Below are 11,977 nucleotides of genomic sequence, written 5' to 3'. Positions count from 1 at the left end.
TATCTGGTCAAGACTCTTAAGTTCACTAAGATATAAACATAAATGACTATCTAAAATTGGAAATAGAGGCGCCTGGGTGGCTCAGTGGGTTGGGCTGCTGCCTTCGGCTCGGGTCATGATCTCAGGGTCCTGGGATCGAGCCCCGCATCGGGCTCTCTGCTCCGCAGGGAGCCTGCTTCCCTCTCTCTCTCTCTCTCTCTCTCTGCCTGCCTCTCTGCCTACTTGTGATCTCTGTCTGTCAAATAAATAAATAAAATCTTAAAATAAAATAAAATAAAATAAAATAAAATTGGAAATAGCTACTGGTTAATTTTGAAAAGTCTTATTTGCAGATTTTTAGGAAAGACAATAATAACACTAAGCATCAACATACACAATATATTATGACCATAAAAATCTGTTTTGCTGAGTCAAAATAAATGTCAAACACTACTTCCTAATGTTTGGAAGGTTGTGTGTGTGTGTGTGTGTATGTGTGTGTTTTCCCAAAAAATCCCTTGAGAAATTATGTACCCTTATATTTTATAATCTGATATTTCTCTAAAGTGATTTATAATGATAAACAGCTTTGGAGATAAGAACAAATCCTTTATTACTATTTCCCTTATGTTCTGTTTTGCAAATATGTTTACTTTAGTAAGAGTGAATGCAAAGAAGAAAAAAATTGAAGTCAACCTCTCAACTATATCTGAAAAGGTTCAAGTGAATCAGTTACAAAGGGCCTGATAATTGGTAGAAAGGACTCACAAGTCTCCATAGGGTGTGGTGACAAAAACCTTTAGCAAAAGTCAAGAGTATGGCACATTAGGAGAAAGAAGAACATACCCATCATAGAGGGTCTGACACTTCCAGGTGCAGTCCCATGTTTATTCTCAACTGCAGATGTTCTTTTCATCATATTATAAATCAGTAAGACATGCAAGGCATCTTGCTTTCAGGGTTGCCCAGTCAAAAATTTACAGCAGTACTTTAAGATTTATTTATTCATTCGAGAGAGAGGTAGAGAGAGCACGATCAGGAGGGGCAGAGAAAAAGGGAGAGAATCTTAAGCAGACCCTGGGCTGAGCATGGAGGCCCATGGCAGGGCTCCATCTCATGAGCCGAGATCATGATCTGAGCCAAAATCCAGAGTCAGATGGTCAACCAACTGCGCCAACCAGGCACCCCTACAATGGTATTTTTCAATAGCTAACTGGTTATGTAGCTAAATCCAGGCTGTGCAGATTGAACTGAGTGTAAACCTTCAATCCATCCCAAAACAGTGTGGGTAATTTAGCACTGGGCACCTATATTATATGGGAGTTTCAAACTGTAATTTGCACTTTATAAGTAGCTAACATACCCCTATTCCTATCAAGTGTCAGGACGACATTCTAAGCATTCCTGGAGATTAGCACAAAGTAGAAGAGCTGCCACTGAAAGATGACCTTACCTTATACACAACTGGTAGTGTTGTCACTGCATTGATGAGAAAGCAGAGGCAGAACAAATGATCAGTTTTCCTGAGTTTATTGTTGAGAGAGCTAGGATTGGTAACCATCCATTGATACCTAGCCATGAATCTTCTGGTGGAACACACAATCTCTTAGAATAAAAGTCTGATATTTGCATTTGGCTAGCATTAAATAGCAAGATTCCTTTGGCTAGAATGACAGATATTTGCAAATAGTGAGGGATTTTGTGCTTTTTCCATTTTCTCTGGGAGCACTGAGTGATCCCATAGTGATTTCAGACATGGACAAAGAAGTGAAAAGAAAGAAGGAAAAGGAGAGGAGAGTAGAAGAAATAAGGAGGGAGGGATAGAGAGAAAGGGCCACAAGGAGAAGAGAAGAGGAAGAAGAATCTAACTCATGCCAAATTATAAATGCACAATAGAAGATCTTTGTCTTTTGGCAATCTCCCCATATATATCTTTGTCAAAATAACAAACAATCTCATAAATTCCAGGAATAATTTACTAGTGGTATAAATAAGAATTATCATAAAGACACAAGGATAGTTTTCACTGAGGCTCAAACAGTAGAGGAAATCTCGGTTCACAATAGCACCCAGCTTCTAGTTTCACAGCATATAGTGTACTATATAGGTACTACTAAAGACACGATTCGTGTGTGTGTGTGTGTGTGTGTGTGTGTGTGTATAGTGTGTATGTGTGAGGGGAGGGAGGTATTACACACTTTAGAGCTCATTGAATTCTTCATCTTTTCAAAGAGAAAAAAAGTCATATGTAAAATCAAGGTATTAAGGAAACAAAATAATTGCTAATTTAAATGAATAATCTCTACAACAGTTATTCAAACCTCGTAGAGAAGATATCTTTCCAGCCCCCATCCATAGCTTCTCATTTCTACATTTTTCATGACCTTATTGCAAATAACACCATGTGTTTCCAACATAAAGCTATTTGTATTCTTAAAAAAACACACACACAAAACAAAAGAACAAAATCCTGGCGCCTACTGTATTCTTGGTAGCAACATCACAGACAAAGAAATGCACTTACTGTGGCAAGCTTTCTGGGTCAGAGTCTATAAAATTCTTTGAGAAAAAAACTGAAAAGAAAATATATTTTTACTCTAAGACTAGAAAGCTTGTAACTCTAAATATAAAATGTTGTCTTTAGCTTTCCTACTTTTGTTAGTTCAATCAAAATACCTTCTTTATCATTTTAAGACATATTACATCATCACATGATGGTACAGCTGTGGTTTAGTCATAAACATTTGCTCCAAGAGATGGGCTGGCCTGAAATGCTTCTCATCTTGTGATTTTAACATGAGTTGGAATAACTGGTATGAATTACCTCTCAACTGAAATCACATCATTATAGAGCAGAAGTAACATGCTCAACACTCACTCAGCATAGACATCTGCCTTAAAACCCTGTCTAAAAGATGCATTGAAAGTATGAGAAGACATCAGAAATCTGGCATTTCAAATAGGTATTTATGACAATGCTAGTCCACTTTCTCTGGGCTTTCTGAAGTCTAATTTACCACTTCTCTTAAGTGTTTTGAGTGTTTATCATTTCTTTTCTTTCTGTTATTAGCTCTGAGGAGGGTAAAGAACATAAAATTTATCTACCCTTCCTCTGGGTGTTGTAGATCTTGAGGAAAGAGTCTCAATTTTTTTCAGCTAAGTCACAGTGCAGTGGCTATGAGAAATAAAGAATCCTGAAAATAAGATCTTCTCCATGGACACAGTGTCTGCTACACACACAGTTAAATTATCTTGGATCACTGTGGTAATTCACATTTTTTTATTCCCATTGGTAGTAAATCTTAATCAAAGCTCTTATGTCTTTGAGCCATCCATGGGTTTATCTGCCTGAATCCTGATGTCAAGAGGCTGCAAAGTATTGGAAGCAAAGGTATCAAGAAAATAGAACTTTCAAGAGTTCAGTGGGATTTTGAATAAATATGAATCCCAACTCATGCACTAAGACATTCTATGGGGGTAAGGGCATCTGATATTAAGTTTCTTATTTGTTTGTTCACTTACCCATTCAACAAATATTTATTTGGTGCTTACTATATAGCAGGCACTTTATGGGTACTGGATATACAGTGTTATCATGGAACTTATATTTTAGTGGTGGAAGACATTCAATAAAAATACATATATAAGTAGAAACTATGCTAATTTTTATAGAGAAAAGTAAAATAGTGAAGAGAAATAGGAAAGATTGAGATGAATGACAGTTATTGAGCAGGAAAGGCCCTTTTGAGGTTAATATTAATAAAATATCAGATCAGAAGGGACCAAAATTTTTTTTTTTGGGGGGGGAGAAGAGTATTCAGACATAAGGAACCACAGGAGGCTTAAGGCTTAAGTTTTCCTGGCATGGTTGCTCTGCCAGAGTCAGCAATAAAATAATGACTAACAGAAACCTGACAAAGATGTTCATAGAAGATTTTCAGTTTTCTCCTTTTTAAATATGTAGAAGTATCTCAATATAACAAGATTGAATTTTAAAACAAGTATTATTGTGAAACCATGTAAACTTTAAAAAATATATACAGAACATGCCAAACATCCATATACTCACTACCTATATTTAAATTTAAATTTTTGCCATGTTTTCCAAAATTCTTTTAAGGAAGCATCTGTGAGAGTGATGACAACACTGACCCCATCTTTGGCCTTCCATCTTGTTGATATCCAAACAAGGACCTCCCGGCTTTGGGGATACATGTTCTAGGCCCTCTGGAGGTTAATGTAAGCCCTGACCAGAATGCAGAAAGTCTTCTTCTTATTTTCCCTAAAGGGACAACATAGCAGTCTCCATTGAGGCTAGCCAGCAGAAATGACTGGCGTACAGATGGCCTCAGTGTAGATAACTACCCTGTGACCTCACCACCATGTCCCTCTCTCTATAGACACTGGGGATTAAGTTCTCACAGTGAAAAGGACCAAGTATCAGGGAGGGGACACTATTGAAAAGAGCTTCACATTTCTGGAAATTCAATTTTCTACACAGATAATCCACAAAGTCACAGATGTAACAAGGAGCAAGACTACAAAGGTTGTCATACTCTCTGATGATAGGATGAGATGTAAACACATAACGTAGATCCTTATCCAAAAAAAATGGTGCTCGGGCAGTAACAGTACAGAAAGCCACAGAGATCCCCTGGGAGAAATGACCAGTGAAAACCTATGGGAGTTTACAGGAAGGGATTGAGGTGATCAGGAGTACGTAAACTTCTTCCAGTGAAGAGACCATGGAGAAATGAGGAACGGTATACTTGGCCAGCAATATACGGAACCAGTGTATGCTGCCTTAATCAACATGTGGTAGGTGAACAGAATGCAAAGGATGGCGGTCCTACTATTATCTCAGAATACAGCAACAGATCAGGAGACATATTCAGGTCCTGCAGTTGGTATGAGAGCAGCAGAGGCCCAGCCCCTGAGAGCTTGAGCTATCTGGAAGGCGAAGACTTGATGATGAGAGTGAAGGGAAAGATAGGACAGGGACATCTGACATTCTGAAGGCTGGTAATAATGTGGAGAAAACGAAGTACATGGTAAATTGCTGCAGAAATAGCCAGTAAGCCTGGGTAAATTGTTCCAAATAATACCAGTCCCAGCCATCAAACCAGTTACAGAAATTACAAAGCCCCTCTGCAGCCAGGAACTGGGTAGTCCAACAATTAATGTACAGATAAAATTTGTGGATGACATTTTAAAATCTCAAGACAGCCAAGAAACAGGTGAAGAAAGGTAACAGTGATTAATCACTGACCAGAGGAAATCTTTAGAGGTATATTCTGCTTCTCATAGGATAACCGCAGCAATCTCAACTAAGCCACCTTGACATCAATGGTTAGCAACCAAATAAACAGTTCCACAGCATTCCTCAAAAAATCAGCTCTTTTGGAACAGAAGTTTTGAAAATATATTACTGATTAATTTTTAGCAGTAAAGTGCACTTAACTGAGTAATGTGAAATTAAATGATAAATAAAAGGCTTACAATGATTAAAATGAATAAGAAAACAGTGGGGAAAATTATGGATGAAGTGAAATGCTTCCCACAGACTCTTACATTCGTCTTCAAACATACAGGACCACTGACCCACAGAAGATAAGAAAATTGGATTGTCTAGCTTCCTTAGAGAACAACAGCCTAAAGAACCAATATAATAACACTTGCCAACTCAACTTTGGCTCTGTACTTTTCTTACATAATGCTTTTAAAGTCTTTTAACTGATTTTTTTAAATCTAAATAGTGATAGTACTAAAAATTTAAATCTAATTGTCAAAAGACTACTTCAACCTAGCTGGGATTTCATATATTTTTTCTTTTTTAAGATTATATTTATTTATTTGACAGAGAGACCACAGTAGGCAGAGAGGCAGGCAGAGAGAGGGGGGAAGCAGGCCCCCTTCTGAGTAGAGAGCCCGATGTGGCGCTTGATCCCAGGATCCTGAGATCATGACCTGAGCGGAAGGGAGACACTTAACCTGCTGAGCCACCCAGTGCCCTGTATGTTCTTAATCTATGATCAGAATGTATGATGATTAATTCTTTTCTTAAAAATTTGGAATTGCCTTTCATTTGTTGCTATAATCAGACTCTAATGGGGTTTCTCAACTTTAATGTGCACATAAATTACATGGGGATCTTGTAAGAGTGCAGATTCTGTTTCAACAGGACTGAAACTAAACTGGGTCTAAGATTCTGAATCTCCAACAATTTCTCAGGTGATACTGATGGTGTTAATGCGAAGATAGCACTTTGACTAGCAAGGCCTTGGACCTCACTTGTACTATCCTAATCCCAGCCTTGTCTAGCTGAGAGCATTCCTATTAGCAAGTGAGATCAGGCCTGCAGACAATGGCAGAAATAGATGAGAGATTATAATCTTTTTAAAATAAATATTATCTCATCCCCTAAAGAAACTGAAATTTTTTTTCCTGAACAGTGGTTCTCTTGCAGGCAAGTTGTTAGATCTGCTCAGATGTAAATAGGTTATTCTCTATATGCTATAAGCTTGTCTTAAACACTTTGTAATATTTTTTAATTAACATGTAGCAAGAAATAGGCCTCTGAAAGTTAAGAACCACAAAACAATAAAGAAAGTAAACCCTTTTGTTGAAAAGCTCAGATTCCCATGTTAACATCTCATTCGCAGCCTAATCGTAACCCAATTAAGAAAATTAAGATAAGTAGAAACAGCTGGAACAGAAGGCACTCGGAGTGAAGTGTACCCTCCGCACTCATTATTTGATGGAGATCATTACCCAACTCTACACACAGTGCGTGATATTTAATATGATTGGGCTAATTTATATCTGAAAAGAATAAGAGCACCTATGTAAAGAAATGAATCGACCTATTAGCTCTGATTCTTTAAACACTCCGCTATTTGATGTTTCAAGTGTAGCCGTGTGACACACCTCGGCTATGTTGTTAGTCTCCTTTCTATGTCCCCCCATGGCTTTTCCTCTTACCTTTTGGTCATGGTATTGTATTCACCCTGTGAGTGTTGCAACCAAAGAGGCACTGGCAACAACATTGAGACATCCAGTGTTGAATTTTATGTGTAGTTAGTGTTAAAGACAGAATAAAAGCCTGGTTTGAATTTCACACCAGTAGTTACACACATACAGTCTTGCATTCAAGGGACTCTCACACTGAGGAAAAGCCTACATTGTTACAGCATGTTTTTTAAGAAGACAAGTTATGCATCACAAAAGGACATTTTTTTTCTTTTTTTTTTATTTTAATCTATGTGAGATGATGGAGGGTAGCTAAACCAATTGCGGTAGTCATTTCACAATTCGTGTAAATCAAACCATCATGTTGTAAACCTTAAACTTATACAATGATATATGTCAATTATTTCTCGATAAAACTGAGGAGAAAGAGACCACAAATTATACTGTTAATAGTGACTTAAATTCTTCAAGTCTTACTTTCCTCATGTGCAAGAAGTAGGTAGTAACCATTATATCTCACAGAGCTGTTGAGAGGATTAAATGAAATAACTCATGTAAAACCCTTGGATTGTGCCTGGTCTGTGCAACTTCTCAGTAAATACTAGCTATCTTTATGTAGGGGGATCTAGCACATGGATTATTATGATTCATGATCTCTCCTCAAGATCAGCTCCTAGACAAGTTAAATACAGTGTTATTTATAGATTGTCCTGTGTATATACATGGATGTCTCACCATCCCAGCAGGCCCATCTACAATCACACTTTGGAGTTCATGAAAACAAGTAAAATAAATGACAGGAAAAAAACAATACTTCTGATATGGACATCAGCAATATGAATATAAGCTAAAATATTAATGAAGACATAGTTTCAAATTATCTTGGTGTATTTCCATTTAAATAAAAACTCAAAGATACTAGATTTTCTTGTCTGAGATCATGTGTAGTTGTTATCTATGGCTTCTGCATTTTGAGAGGATAGAGTAAGCAAAAATAATAATGCAATGGATTACACGTGGTTTCTCAGGACTGCAAACTCCAGTTCCCCTCTACACACACACACACACACACTATACTATACCTTCAAATATACATTTATGGGAAATATGGCCATCTAAAAAGTGACCCAAGCAGTCTGATAAATTTGAACTTTGTCTACACAGTAATAACAGGACTCTTCAATTTGATCAAGACTGTAAAACAACTCATTAGTTTCATGAGAGGTAGGGTTCCTTCATGGAATTAGCCAGTGGTTCACTGAGCTCACTGATTAATTCAATCAGTTTATACCATCTGGTAACCCTGGAGAGAGAGTGGGCCCAGTTCAGCAGCTTCAAGCACTGCTCTGCTTTATACTGGACTAATATGCTGGTGGGACAGCCATATTAGGATTGGTGAAGGTTCTCAGATTCTGTAAGAAAATGAGCTACTGGCTCTATTTTGCATTACCAAGAAAAAAAGGAACAACAAAAAAAAGATGTGCTTTCTGGTACATATGTAATGTGTTATATCCACAGGATAAATGGGCTAAAATTCCATTTCTGATATAGCAATCTCAGATGGAGAAGAATAAAAATAATATATTCATGACTGTGACTAGATTTGCATTAACATAGCTAAAGGTAAAATTTTACCCCTTGTGTTTATGCTTCTTGACAATCTGGCACTTAATTTTGGGGGAATTTCTATTTCCAATATCCCCAGGCAATATGCATATATAGAAATGTTCAGCTACTTAAAAGTGACATGGAAGCAATTCTGCGTATCTTTCATGACTAATGGAAATACAAAAAAAAAAAAAAGCAGTTTCTAACTAGCTAAGCTTGACAAGCTTAGATTTATACTTCACAAGCCTGATTATTTATAGCCCATTTATTTCCATACTAACTATAGAACGATGAAATAGTCAATGAAGTTTGACTGTTATTTTGAAGATTTGTAACCAAATTACTTTGTACATTTTGTTTGAATTGTTTTTTCCCAATAAAGTTATTATTTTTTAAGAATCTAAGGAAAAATAATTGAACATGCATAGTATTAAGAAATAAATGTTCTTAAAGAACAAGAATAATTTCAAATAACATTAGTGAATTGAAAAATAACTGGTGCTTTTTAAGGGACCATTTAAATATACAAGTTAATCAGTACTGAGAGAATATAAGATTATTAGAGAAAAATAAAAATACAAAGTCTCCGTGAACTAGCCATCCATACATCCAGTCTTGCAAAGGTTTTCCTGGGATCCCTGACTCCTCTCTGGGCTCCCTCTGCCCTGCTTCCCTAGCTCCCATCAGCAGTGTGCGGTCCTACCTCCAATTCAAATGCTCATCTGGAGAGCTGGAAAACAAGTGTGGGGCCTGTGGGAGCGCTGTGAACCTTGTGGAAGAGGTTCATGGAGCTGGGAGGAGCTTCCACAGCTACTGCTTTCTGTGCATAGATTGCAGGACAATTTTAGATGGCACAGTGGCAGTGGTGCATGATGAAGAGATCTACTTGCAAATCTTGCTGTAGAAAGAAGGATGGTCTGAAAGGCTATTGTTGCAGCCAGGGCACTGGCGCACTCGACATGGACAGTGAGGAGAGGCTGGGTATCAAACCTAAGTGTGTTCAAACTCACATGGCTATAACACACCCAAACACTTCCAAATTGGCTCAGAAATACAGTGGTACTGAAAAGTGTCCCACATGTAGGGATTTTGAATATGCTGCTGAGGGGATAATTGGAGCTGGAAAACCCTAGTACAAAAACCATTTCCTAGGTGCCAACTGTGGGAAAGATCTTGACTCCACAACTCCAAGAAGATGAAATCTATTGTAAAGAATGCTATGCAAAAACTTTGGGCTCCAGGGATTGGTTATGGTTATGGAGCAGGAGTCCTTATTCATGCTCAGTAAAGATGTATATCCAGAACTGAGATCATATGCAGAGAAACTCAACATAATCTAATAATATGAAGCTACGGTAAAATTCTATGAGCACATAAGTCCCTGTCCATAGATATACTGACTGACTAGTAGAAAGAGAGCAGTGTATATTTTTGCTTTATTTATCAATATTTTCAAGAGCTATTTTTTTTTATTTTTAAAATTTTTATTATTTATTTATTTAACAGAGATTGAGAGAGAGAGAGAGAGAGAATGCATAAGCAGTGGAAGAGGGAGAAGCAGAATCCACACTGAGCAGGGAATCCAATGCAGGGACTTGATCCCAGGACCCTGAGATCATGATGAGAGCCAAAGGCGTATGATTAGCCAGCTGAGCCACCCAAGCTCCCTTCTTTTATATTTTAAATAAAAGTTCAGCTTGAAAGTAAAAAGTATCCCTATGTAATATTTACTATTCAAATGTAATATTCCAAAAACATTTATTTTTTTAATTTTTATTTATTTTTCCCCAGCATCATTGTGATATAATTGACATACACCATTGGGTAAAAGTGTATAATATGTTGACTTGATATAATTACATATTGTAAAATGATTATTAATATTAAATAAATATAACTTCTATTCCATTAAAAGTTTCAACGTTATTTGCATTATTTTATTTTGGGGCAGGATCCTATGTTTCACTAAAAATGCTTAGCATCCAGTTTTATCTGGCTTAATTTTCCTGTCCACCTTTTTAAACACTTGCAGGCCATAAAAGCTATCCAAAAAAAATCTACAGATTTTCTGAGAGGTCAAAAGCTGAAATTGATGAGTCCTCATAATGTCAGGGGCTACAGGAAGGATTAGGGTAACTCGGAGAAGATTTCCCAAGAAGCGTATACTTTCTAGGAAAAGTAGAACTTGATTTTTTTTCCCAATATATTCTTGATGTGTCTTTTATACCATATTCCATTGAAAACCACCAGCTCTGTTCATTCTCTTCAATACATAGTTAAAAACCTATTTGAGATTTCTCTGCTGATTTTATCAAATCCAAGTCCCTAATTCAGTGTTTTCTCCCCCAACAATGGACTTTGAAATCTGTTTGTTCTTTTGCCTATGACACACCTTTTTGTTTAGAACACTCTTCCCCTTCCATTCTTCCAATTAACTCCCATTCCTTCTTTTAGACTCAGTTTTGCTCTCACTTCGTCTAAGTCAGAATGGCTATGTTATATCGTAGTAACAAATAATCCCCAAATCTCATGGCTATCAACATCAAATATCTGTGTTTCATCCATGTTATACTTTTGATATAAAGGAGCAGGAAGTTTTGTTGAATGCAGGTCCTTAGGACTGGTAGAGGCCCTATTTCTTCATTTCAGGACTGAGATATGGCAATTCATAGGGAAGGTAATGCAACAGAGTATACACTGGCCCTTTAGGGCACTCCAAAGACTCTGTCCATATTTCATAAATGGCCAGTCACATGAACATACCTGACTCAAACAGGAATATTAAGAGTACAATCCAATGGTGTGTCCAGTGGAAGGACCAGGCATTTGTGACCATCATTTTGTAATCAAGGAAATAAAAAGTGCTCCGTATTTACCATGATACGCACTGGCTATGCAGCTTTCAAATTCTACATGAGTGCGAATCTACGTCTAACAATTTCTAAGTTATTAATTACCAATAAGTATAATACATTATCCTGGCTCTTGACAGCAGGGAATCAACCTTCAACCACAAGGTAATTAGCGACTCTATCTCTAACTTGCAAAATTAGAACATGCTTGAAGAATCAATAGGCCTTTGAGGTGATTTTTTTCTTTTTTAAACTTTGAGGAAAAACATTGCAGCTTGCATAGTCAGAGGAGTAAGACAGCATTAAAAATATGTGGAAAGGAGTGCCTGGGTGGCTCAGTCAGTTAAGTAGCCGACTCTTGATTTTGACTTGGGTCTTGATCCAGGATCCTGGGATTGAAACCTGGGCCAGCCTCTCTGCTCAGGAGGGCGTCGGCTTGTGGATTGTCTCTCTCCCTCTGCCCCTGCCCCCGCACTCTCTAACATTAAATAAATACATTAAATAAATAAATAACAAACATAAGTGGCAAAAGTGAGCACAGAGTGAGAAAAGACCTATTTCCCAGCTAA

The 11,977-nt window shown here is 37.3% G+C and overlaps 1 pseudogene; it reads left to right on the top strand.

Moving 5' to 3' along the window:
• Window positions 1-9,428: 9,428 nt before the first annotated feature.
• LOC131835355 (cysteine and glycine-rich protein 2-like) lies at window positions 9,429-9,844 on the top strand (annotated as a pseudogene).
• The last annotated feature ends 2,133 nt before the right edge of the window (window positions 9,845-11,977 follow it).

The sequence above is a fragment of the Mustela lutreola genome, chromosome 7 (genome assembly GCF_030435805.1).
Source record: "Mustela lutreola isolate mMusLut2 chromosome 7, mMusLut2.pri, whole genome shotgun sequence".
NCBI lineage: Eukaryota > Metazoa > Chordata > Mammalia > Carnivora > Mustelidae > Mustela > Mustela lutreola.
This window is presented reverse-complemented; position numbering and strand designations above follow the sequence as displayed.